We start from the raw sequence: 12,340 nt of genomic DNA, 5'->3' as shown, positions 1-12,340 counted from the left end.
TTCCAATCAACCTGCCAAATTTTGGCCCATTCCGACACCGTCTCGACAAATGACGAAATTTCCCCAGGTGCGGTTTTTCTTTGCTAATTTTCTGTGCAACACTTCTTCAACCTGACATAATTAATACGAAAATTAATTATTCGGAGGCATAAACGAAGGAATTTAGCTAAAATCCCGTGATCCCGGGTCTGTGCCCCGAGTCCAATTTCTGGGCCCGTTTCCAATCAACCTGCCAAATTTCGGCCCATTTCGACACCGTCGCGACAAATGACGAAATTGCCCTAGGTGCGATTTTTCTTTGTTAATTTTCTGTCCAACACTTTTTCAATCTGGCATAATTAATACAGAAATTAATAATTCGGAGGTCTAAACTAAGGAACTTGGCTAAAATTCTGTGATCCGGGGTCGATGCCCCGAGTCCAATTTCTGGGGCCGTTTCCAATCAACCTGCCAAATTTCAGCCCATTTCGACAGCGTCTCGATAAATGACGAAATCGCCCCTGGTACGGTTTTGCGTTGTTAATTTTCTGTCCAACACATCTTCAGCCAGACATAATTAATACAGAAATTAATTATTCGGAGGCCTAAACGACGGAATTTGGCTAAAATCCCGTGATCCCAGATCTGTGCCCCGAGGCCAATTTCTAGGGCCGTTTCCAATCAACCTGCCAAATTTCAGCCCATTTCGACAGCGTCTCGATAAATGACGAAAACGCCCCTGGTGCGGTTTTCCTTTGTTAATTGTCTGTCCAACACATCTTCAGCCAGACATAATTAATACAGAAATTAATTATTCGGAGGCCTAAACGACGGAATTTGGCTAAAATCCCGTGATCCCAGATCTGTGCCCCGAGGCCAATTTCTAGGGCCGTTTCCAATCAACCTGCCAAATTTCAGCCCATTTCGACAGCGTCTCGATAAATGACGAAAACGCCCCTGGTGCGGTTTTCCTTTGTTAATTGTCTGTCCAACACATCTTCAGCCAGACATAATTAATACAGAAATTAATTATTCGGAGGCCTAAACGACGGAATTTGGCTAAAATCCCGTGATCCCAGATCTGTGCCCCGAGGCCAATTTCTAGGGCCGTTTCCAATCAACCTGCCAAATTTCAGCCCATTTCGACAGCGTCTCGATAAATGACGAAAACGCCCCTGGTGCGGTTTTCCTTTGTTAATTGTCTGTCCAACACATCTTCAGCCAGACATAATTAATACAGAAATTAATTATTCGGAGGCCTAAACGACGGAATTTGGCTAAAATCCCGTGATCCCAGATCTGTGCCCCGAGGCCAATTTCTAGGGCCGTTTCCAATCAACCTGCCAAATTTCAGCCCATTTCGACAGCGTCTCGATAAATGACGAAAACGCCCCTGGTGCGGTTTTCCTTTGTTAATTGTCTGTCCAACACATCTTCAGCCAGACATAATTAATACAGAAATTAATTATTCGGAGGCCTAAACGACGGAATTTGGCTAAAATCCCGTGATCCCAGATCTGTGCCCCGAGGCCAATTTCTAGGGCCGTTTCCAATCAACCTGCCAAATTTCAGCCCATTTCGACAGCGTCTCGATAAATGACGAAAACGCCCCTGGTGCGGTTTTCCTTTGTTAATTGTCTGTCCAACACATCTTCAGCCAGACATAATTAATACAGAAATTAATTATTCGGAGGCCTATACGAAGGAATTTGGCTAAAAGCCCGTGATCTCGAGTCTATACCCCAAGCCCAATTTCTCGGGCTGTTTCCAATTAACCTGCCAAATTTTGGCCCATTCCGACACCGCAGCGACAAATGACTAAATTGCCCCTGGTGCGGTTTTCCTTTGTTAATTTTCTGTCCGACACCTCTTCAACCTGACATAATTAATACGAAAATTAATTATTTTGGAGGCCTAAACGAAGGAATTTGGCTAAAATCCCGCGATACCGGGTCTGAACACGGAGTCGAATTTCTATGGCCGTTTCCAATCAACCTGCCAAATTTCGGTCCGTTTCGACACCGTCGCGACAAATGACGAAATTTTCCCTGCTGCGATTTGTCTTTGTTAATTTTCTGTCCAACGTCTCTACAACCTGACATAATTAATAGGGAAATTAATTATTTGGAGGCCTAAATAAAGGAATTTGGCTAAAATCCCGCGATCCCGGGTCTGTGCCTCGAGTCCAATTTCTTGGGCCGTTTCCAATCAACCGGCAAAATTTCGGCCCATTCCGACGCCGTAGCTACAAATGACGAAATTTCCCTTGGTGTGGTTTTTCTTTGTTAATTTTCGGTCCAACAATTCTTCAACCTGACATAATTAATACGAAAATTAATAATTTGGAGGCCTAAACGAAGGAATTTAGCTAAAATTCCGTGATCCCAGGTCGATGCCTCGAGTCCAATTTCTGGGGTCATTTCCAATCAACCTGCCAAATTTCGGCCCATTTCGACACCGTCGCGACAAATGACGAAATTGCCCCTGGTGCGGTTTTACGTTGTTAATTTTCTGTCCAACACATCTTCAGCCAGACATAATTAATACGGAAATTAATTATTCAGAGGCCTAAACAAAGGAATTTGGCGAAAATCTCGTGATCCTGGGTCTGTGCCCCGAGTCCAATTTTTGGGGTCTTTTCCATTCAACTTGTCAAATTTCACCCCGTTCCGACACCATCGCAACAAATGACGAAATTGCCCCTGGTGCGATTTTGTGTTGTTAATTTTCTGTCCAGCACATCTTCAACCTGACATAATTAATAAGGAAATTAATTATTTGGAGGCCTAAGCGAAGGAATTTGGCTAAAATCCCGTGATCCCCCGTGTCCAATTTCTGGGGCCGTTTCCAATATACCTGCCAAATTTCAGCCCATTCCGACACCGTCACGACAAAATGGCAAAATTGCCCCTGGTGCGGTTTGTCTTTGTTAATTTTCTGTCCAACATCTATTCAACCTGACATAATTAATATGGAAATTAATTATTCGGAGGCCTTAACGAAGGAATTTGGCTAAAATCTCGTGATCTCGGGTCTATGTCCCGAGTCCAATTTCTCGGGCAGTTTCCAATCAACCTGCCAAATTTCGGTCCATTCTGGCACCATCGTGACAAAATACGAAATTTTCCCTGCTGTAATTTGTCTTAGTTAATTTTTTGTCCAACATCTCTACAACCTGACATAATTAATAGGGAAATTAATTATTTGGAGGCCTAAACGAAGGAATTTGGCTAAAATCCCGTGATTCCTGGTCTGTGCCCCAAATCAAATTTCTGGGGTATTTTCCAAACAACATGCCAAATTTCTGCCCATTCCGACACCGTCGCGACCAATGACGAAATTGCCCCTGGTGCGGTTTTGCATTGTTAATTTTCTGTCCAACACATATTCAACTTGACATAATTAATAAGGAAATTAATTATTCGGAGGCCTAAAAGTAGGAATTTGGCTAAAATCCCGTGATCCCGGGTCTGGGCCCCGAGTCCAATTTCTGGGGGCGTTTCCAATCAACCTGCCAAATTCCGGCCCGTTCCGACACCGTCGCGACAAATGACGAAATTTCCCCGATTGCGATTTTTCTTTGTCAATTTTCTGTCCAACACTTCTTCAGCCTGACATAATTAATACGAAAATTAATTATTCGGAGGCCTAAACGAAGGAATTTGGCTAAAATGCCGTGATCCCGAGTCTATGCCCCCGAGTCCAATTTCTCTGGCTATTTCCAATTAACCTGCCAAATTTCGGCCCATTCCGACAATGTCGCGACAAATGACGAAATTTCCCCTGGTGCGATTTTTCTTTGTTAATTTTCTTTCCAACACTTCTTTAGCCTGACATAATTAATACGAAAATTAATTATTTTGGACGCCTAAACGAAGGAATTGGGCTAAAATCCCGTGATACCGGGTCTGTACCTGAAGTCCAATTTCTAGGGCCGTTTCCAATCAACCTGCCCATTCTAACACCGTTGCGACAAATGAAAAAATTGCCCATAGTGCGATTTGGAAATTAATTATTCGGAGGCCTATACGAGGGAATTTGGCTAAAATCCCATGATCCCGGGTTTGTGCCCCGACTCCAATTTCTGGGGCCGTTTCCAATCAACCTGCCAAATTTCTGCCCATTCCGACACTGTCGCGACAAATGACAAAATAGCCCCAGGTACGATTTTGCGTCGTTAATTTTCTGTCCAACACATCTTTTACCTGACATAATTAATACGGAAATTAATTATTCGGAGGCCTAAACGAAGGAATTTAGCTAAAATTTTGTGATCCTGGGCCTACGCCCCGAGTTCAATTTCTGGGGCCATTTCCAATCAACCTGCCAAATTTTAGTCCATTCCGACACCGTCACGAAAAATGACAAAATTGCCCCTGGTGCGGCTTTGCGTTGTTAATTTTTCATCTAACATATCTTCAACCTGACATAATTAATGCGGAAATTAATTATTCGGAGGCCTAAACGAAGGAATTTGGCTAAAATCCCGTGATCCTGGGTCTGTGCCCCGACTCCAATTTCTTGGGCCGTTTCCAATCAACCTGCCAAATTTTGGCCCATTTCGACACCGTCGCGACAAATGACGAAAATGCCTGTGGTGCGGTTTTTTTTTTAATTTTCTGTCCAACACTTCTTCAACCTGACATAATTAATAGAGAAATTAATTATTCGGAGGCCTAAACGAAGGAATTTGGCTAAAATCCCATGATCCTAGGTATGTGGCCCGACTCCAATTTCTCGGGCCGTTTCCAATCAACCTGCCAAATTTTGGCCCATTCTGACACTGTCACGACAAATGACGAAATGACTCCTGGTGCGGTTTTGCGTTGTTAATTTTCTATCAAACACTTCTTCAAGATGACATAATTATTACGGAAATTAATTATTTGGAAGCCTAAACGAAAGAACTTGGCTAAAATCCCGTGGTCCCAGGTCTGTGCCCCGAGTCCAATTTCTGGGGCTGTTTCGAATAAACCTGCCAAATTTCGGCCCATTCCGACACCATCGCGACAAATGACAAAATTAAGCCTCGTTCGATTTGTCTTTGTTAATTTTCTGTACAACACCTTTTCAACCTGACATAAGTAATACGGAAATTAATTATTCGGAGGCCTAAACGAAGGAATTTGGCTGAAATCCCATGATCTCGGGTTTGTCCTTCGACACCGTCGCGACAAATGACGAAATTTTCCTTGGTGCGGTTTGTCTTTGTTAATTTTCTGCCAACACCTCTTCAACCTGACATTATTAATACGGAAATTAATTATTCAGAGGTCTAAACGAAGGAATTTGGCTAAAATCCCATGATTTCGGTTCTGTGCCCCGAGTCCAATTTCTAGGGTCATTTTTAATGAACCTGCAAAATTTCGGCCCATTCCAACACCGTCGCGACAGATGACGAAATTGCCCCTGGTGCGATTTTGCGTTGTTAATTTTCTGTCCAACACATCTTCAACCTGACATAATTAATTCGAGATTTAATTATTCGGAGGCCTAAACGAAGGAATTTGGCTAAAATCCCGTGATCCCGAGTCTGTGCCCCGATTCCAATTTCTAGGGCTGATTCCAATCAAGCTGCCAAATTTTGGCCCATTCCGACGCGGTCGCGACAAATGACGAAATTTCCCTGGGTGCGGTTTTTCTTTGTCAATTTTCTGCCGAGCACTTCTTCAGCTTGACATAATTAATACAGAAATTAATTATTCGAAAGCCTAAACGAAGGAATTTGGCTAAAATCCCCTGATCCCGGTTCTATACCCCGAGTCCAATTTCTTGGGCTATTTTCTATCAACCTGCCAAATTTCGGCCCATTCCGACACCGTCGTAACAAATGACGAAATTGCCCCTGGTGCAGCTTTGCGTTGTTAATTTTCTGTCCAACACCTTTTCAACCTGACATAATTAATCCGAAAATTAATTATTCGGAGGCCTAAACGAAGGAATTAGGCTAAAATCACGTGATTCCGATACTGTGCCTCGAGTCCAATTTCTGGGGTCGTTCCCAATCAACCTGCCAAATTTTGGCCCATTTCGACACCGTCGTAACAAATGATGAAATTGCCCTCGGTGCAGTTTTGTGCTGTTAATTTTCTGTCCAACACATCTTCAAGCTGACATAATTAATAAGGAAATTAATTATTCGGAGATCTAAACGATCGAATTTGGCTAAAATCCCGTGATTCCGGGTCTGTGCCCCTAGTCCAATTTCTGGGGTCGTTTCCAATCAACCTGCCAGATTTTGGTCCATTCTGACACCATCGCGACAAATTATGAAATTTCCCCTGCTGCGATTTTCTTAGTTAATTTTCTATCCAACATCTCTACAACCTGACATAATTAATAGGGAAATTAATTATTTAGAGGCCTAAACGAAGAAATTTGGCTGAAATCCCGTGATTCCGGGTCTGTGCCACAAGTCAAATTTCTGGGGTCTTTTCCAATCAACATGCCAAATTTCAGCCCATTCTGACACCATCGCGACCAATGACGAAATTGCCCATGGTGCGGTTTTGCATTGTTAATTTTCTGTCCAACACATATTCAACTTGACATGACTAATAAGGAAATTAATTATTCGGAGGCCTAAACGTAGGAATTTGGCTAAAATTCCGTGATCCTGGGTCTGTGCCCCGAGTCCAATTTCTAGGGCCGTTCCCAATCAACCTGCCAAATTTTCGGCCCGTTCTGACACCGTTGCGACAAATGACGAAATATCCCCGGTTGCGATTTTTCTTTGTATTTATGTCCAACACTTCTTCAGCCTGACATAATTAATACGGAAATTAATTGTTGGGAGGCCTAAACGAAGGAATTTGGCTAAAATGCCGTGATCCCGGGTCTGTACCCCGAGTCAAATTTCTCGTGCAGTTTCCAATCAACCTGCCAAATTTTAGCCCATTCTGACACTGCCGCGGCAAATGACTAAATTTCCCCTGCTGCGGTTTGTCTTTGTTAAATTTCTGTGCAACATCTCTACAACCTGACATAATTAATAGGGAAAATAATTAATTGGAGGCCTAAACGAAGGAACTTGGCAAAAATCTCTTAATTCTGGGTCCGTGCCGCAAGTCAAATTTTTGGGGTCTTTTCCAATCAACATGCCAAATTTTGGCCCATTCCGACACCGTCGCGACAAATGACGAAATTGCCCCTGGTGCGGTTTTGCATTGTTAATTTTCTGTCCAACACATATTCAACCTGACATAATTAATAAGGAAATTAATTATTCGGAGNATCCCATGATCTCGGGTCTCTGCCCCTAGTCCAATTTCGCGGGCCGCTGACAATCAACTTGCCAAATTTCGGCCCATTCTGACCCCATCGCGACAAATTACAAAATTACCCCTGGTGCGATTTTTCTTTGTTAATTTTCTGTATTGCACTTCATCAACCTTACATAATTAATATGGAAATTAATTATTCAATTAATTATTCGGAGGCCTAAACGAAGGAATTTGGCTAAAATCCCGTGATCTCGGGTCTATGCCCCGAGTCCAATTTCTAGGGCCGTTTCCAATCAACCTGTCAAATTTCGGCCCATTCCGACACTGTCGTAACAAATGACGAAATTTCCCCGGTTGTGATTTTTCTTTGTCAATTTTCTGTCCAACACTTCTTCAGCCTGACATAATTAATATGGAAATTAATTATTCGGAGGCCTAAACAAAGGAATTTGGCTAAAATCCCGTGATCCCGGGTCTATGCCCCGAGCCCAATGTCTCGAGCTGTTTCCAATTAACCTGCCAAATTTCGGCCCATTCCGACACCGCCGCGACAAATGACGAAATTGCCCCTGGTGCAGTTTTTCTTTGTTAATTTTCTGTCCAACATTTCTTCAACCTAACATAACTAATTCGAAAATTAATTATTTTGGAGGCCTAAACGAAGGAATTTGGCTAAAATCCCGCGATACTGGTCTGTACACGGAGTCCAATTTCTGGGGCCGTTTCCAATCAACCGGCCAAATTTCGGTCCATTTCGACACCGTCACGACAAATGACGAAATTTCCCCTGCTGCGGTTTGTCTTTGTTAATTTTCTGTCCAACGTCTCTACAACCTGACATAATTAATAGGGAAATTAATTATTTGGAGGCCTAAATGACGGAATTTGGCTAAAATCCCGCGATCCCGGGTCTGTGCCCCGAGTCCAATTTCTGGGGCTGCTTCCAATCAACCAGCAAAATTTCGGCCCATTCCGACGCCGTCGCTACAAATGACGAAATTTCCCTTGGTGAGGTTTTTCTTTGTTAATTTTCTATCCAACAATTCTTCAACCTGACATAATTAATACGGAAATTAATAATTTGGAGGCCTAAACGAAGGAATTTGGCTAAAATTCTGTGATCCCGGGTCGATGCCCCTAGTCCAATTTCTGGGGTCGTTTCTAATCAACCTGCAAAATTTTGGCCCATTCCGACACGGTCGCGACAAATGACGAAATTGCCCCTGGTGCGATTTTGCGTTGTTAATTTTCTGTCCAATACATCTTCAACCTGACATTATTAATTCGAGAATTAATTATTCGGTGGCCTAAACGAAGGAATTTGGCTAAAATCCCATGATCCCGGGTCTGTGCCCCGATTCCAATTTCTAGGACTGTTTCCAATCAAGTCGCCAAATTTCAGCCCATTCCGACGTCGTCGCGACAAACGACGAAATTTCCCCAGGTGCGATTTTTCTTTGTCAATTTTCTGCCAAACACTTCTTCAGCCTGACATAATTAATACGAAAATTAATTATTCGGAAGCCTAAACGAAGGAATTTGGGTAAAATCCCCTGATCCCGTTTCTATACCCCGAGTCCAATTTCTCGGGCTGTTTTCTATCAACCTGCCAAATTTCGGCCCATTCCGACACCGTTGTAACAAATGATGAAATTGCCGCTGGTGCAGTTTTACATTGTTAATTTTCTGTCCAACACCTTTTCAACCTGACATAATTAATCCGAAAATTAATTATTCGGAGGCCTAAACTAAGGAATTTGGCTAAATTCCCATGATTTCGGGTCTATGCCCCGAGCCCAATTTTTGGGGTCATTCCCAATCAACCTGCCAAATTTCGGTCCATTCCGACACCGTCGCAACAAAGGATGAAATTGCCCCCGATACAGTTTTGTGTTAATTTTTTGTCCAGTACATCTTCAAGCTGACATAATTAATAAGGAAATTAATTATTCGGAGGCCTAAACGATGGAATTCGGCTAAAATCCCGTAATTTCGGGTCTGTACCCCTAGTCTAATTTCTGGGGTCGTTTCCAATCAACCTGCAAAATTTCAGCCCATTTCGACACCGTCGCGACAAATGACGAAATTGTCCCTGGTGCGATTTTGCGTTCTTAATTTTCTGACAATTACATATTCAACCTGACATAATTAATTCGAGAATTAATTATTCGGAGGCCTAAATGAAGGAATTTGGCTAAAATCCCGCGATCCCGGGTCTGTGCCTTGATTCCAATTTCTAAGACTATTTCCATTCAAGCTGCCAAACTTCGGCCCACTCCGACGCCGTCACGACAAATGTCGAAATTTCCCCCGGTGCGGTTTTTCTTGGTCAATTTTCTGCCGAACACTTCTTCAGCCTGACATAATTAATACGGAAATTAATTATTCGAAAGCCTAAACGAAGGAATTTGGCTAAAATCCCGTGATCCCGGTTCTATACCCCGAGTCCAATTTCTCGGGCTGTTTTCTATCAAACTGCCAAATTTCGGTCCATTCTGACACCGTCGTAACAAATGACGAAATTGCCCCTGGTGCAGTTTTGCATTGTTAATTTTCTGTCCAACACCTTTTCAACCTGACATAATTAATCCGAAAATTAATTATTCTGAGGCCTAAATGAAGGAATTTGGCTAAAATCTCGTGATTCCGGGTCAGTGCCCCGAGTCCAATTTCTGGGGTCCTTCCCAATCAACCTGCCAAATTTCCACCCATTCCGACACCGTCGCAACAAAGGATGAAATTGCCCCCGATGCAGTTTCGCGTTGTTAATTTTCTGTCCAACACATCTTCAAGCTGATATAATTAATAAGGAAATTAATTATTCGGAGGCCTAAACGATGGAATTTGGCTAAAATCCCGTGATTTCGGGTCTGTGCCCCTAGTCTAATTTCTGGGGTCGTTTCCAATCAACCTGCAAAATTTCGGCCCATTCCGACACCGTCGCGACAAATGACGAAGTTGCCCCTGGTGCGGTTTTACGTTGTTAATTTTCTGTCCAACACATCTTCAACCTGACATATTTAATACGAAAATTAATTATTTGGAGGCCTAAACGAATGAATTTAGCTAAAATCCCATGATTCCGGGTATGTACCCCGAGTCCAATTTTTGGGGGCGTTTCCAATCAACCTGCCAAATTTCGGCCCATTCCGACACCGTCGCAACAAATGATGAAATTGCCCCCGGTGCAGTATTGCGTTGTTAATTTTCTGTCCAGCACATCTTCAAGTTGACATAATTAATAAGGAAATTAATTATTCGGAGGCCTAAAATAAGGAATTTGGCTAAAATCCCATGATTCCGAGTCTGTGCCCCGAGTCCAATTTCTGGGGTCGTTTCCAATCAACCTGCCATATTTCGACCCATTCCGACACCGTCGTGACAAATGACGAAATTGCCCCTGGTGCGGTTTTGCGTTGTTAATTTTCTGTCCAACACATCTTCAACCTGACATAATTAATACGGAAATTAATTATTTGGAGGCCTGAACGAAGGAATTTGGCTAAAATCCCGTGATCACGAGTCTGTGCCCTAAGTCCAATTTCTGGGGCCTTTTCCAACAAACCTACCAAATTTCGGACCATTTCGACACCATCGCAACAAATGACAAAATTGCCCCTGGTGCGGTTTGTCTTTGTTAATTTTCTATCCAACACCTCTTCAACCAAACGTAATTAATATGGAAAATTAATTATTCGGAGGCCTAAACGAAGGAATCTGGCTAAAATCCCGTGATCTCGGGTCTATGCCTCGAGTCCAATTTCTCAAGCCGTTTCTAATCAACCTGCCAAATTTCGGCCTATTTCGACACCGTCGCGACAAATGGCGAAATTTCCCCTGGTGCGGTTTGTCTTTGTTAATTTTCTATCCAACACCTCTTCAACCTGACATAATTAATACGGAAATTAATTATTCGGAGCCCTAAACGAGGGAATTTGGCTAAAATCCGGTGATTCCAGGTCTGTGCCTCAAGTCCAATTTCTTGGGTGGTTTCCAATCAACCTGCCAAATTTCAATCCATTCCGGCACCGTCGCGACAAATGACGAAATCGTCCTTGGTGTAGTTTTGCATTGTTAATTTTCTATCCAACACATCTTCAACCTAACATAATTAATAAGGAGATTAATTATTTGGAGGCCTAAACGAAGGAATTTGGCTAAAATCCCGTGATCCCGGGTCTGTGCCCCAAGTCCAATTTCTGGGGCCGTTTCCAATAAACTTGCCAAATTTTGGCCAATTCCGACACCGTCGCGACAAATGACAAAATTTTCCCTAGTGCGGTTTTTCTTTGTCGATTTTCTATCCAACACTTCTTCAGCCTGACATAATTAATATGGAAATTAATTATTCGAAGGCCTAAATGAAGGAATTTGGCTAAAATTCCTTGATCCTAGGTCTATGCCCCGAGTCCAATTTCTCGGGCTGTTTCCAATTAACCTGCCAAATTTCGACCATTCCGACATCGTCGCGACAAATGACGAAATTACCCCTGGTGAAGTTTTTTATTGTTAATTTTCTGTCCAACAATTCTTCAACCTGACATAATTAATACGGAAATTAATTATTCGGAGGCCTAAACGAAGGAATTTCGCTAAAATCCCGTGATCCAGGTTCTGTACCCGGAGTACAATTTCTGGGGCCGTTGCCAATCAACCTGCCAAATTTTGGCCCATTCTGACACCGTCGCGACAAATGACAAAATTGCCCATGGCGCGGTTTGGAAATTAATTATTCGGAGGCCTAAACGAGGGAATTTGGCTAAAATCCCGTTATCCCAGGTCTGCGCCCCGACTCCAATTTCTGGGGCCATTCCAATCAACCTGTCAAATTTCGGCCCATTCCGATACTATCGCGATAAATAACAAAATTGCCCCTGGTACGGTTTTACGTTGTTAATTTTCTGTCCAACACATCTTAGCCTGACGTAGTTAATACGAAAATTAATTATTCGGGGTCCTAAACGAAGGAATTTGGCTAAAATCCCGTGATCCCAGGTCTATGCCCCGGCTCCAATTTCTGGGGCCATTTCCAATCAACCTGCCAAATTTAGGCCCATTCCAACAATTGCCCCAGGTGCAGTTTTTCTTCATTAATTTTCTGTCCAACACTTCTTCAGCCTGACATAATTAATATGAAA

Source organism: Olea europaea, chromosome 17 (genome assembly GCF_002742605.1).
Source record: "Olea europaea var. sylvestris chromosome 17, O_europaea_v1, whole genome shotgun sequence".
Classification (NCBI taxonomy): Eukaryota; Viridiplantae; Streptophyta; class Magnoliopsida; order Lamiales; family Oleaceae; genus Olea; species Olea europaea.
Note: the sequence above shows the minus strand (reverse complement) of the source record.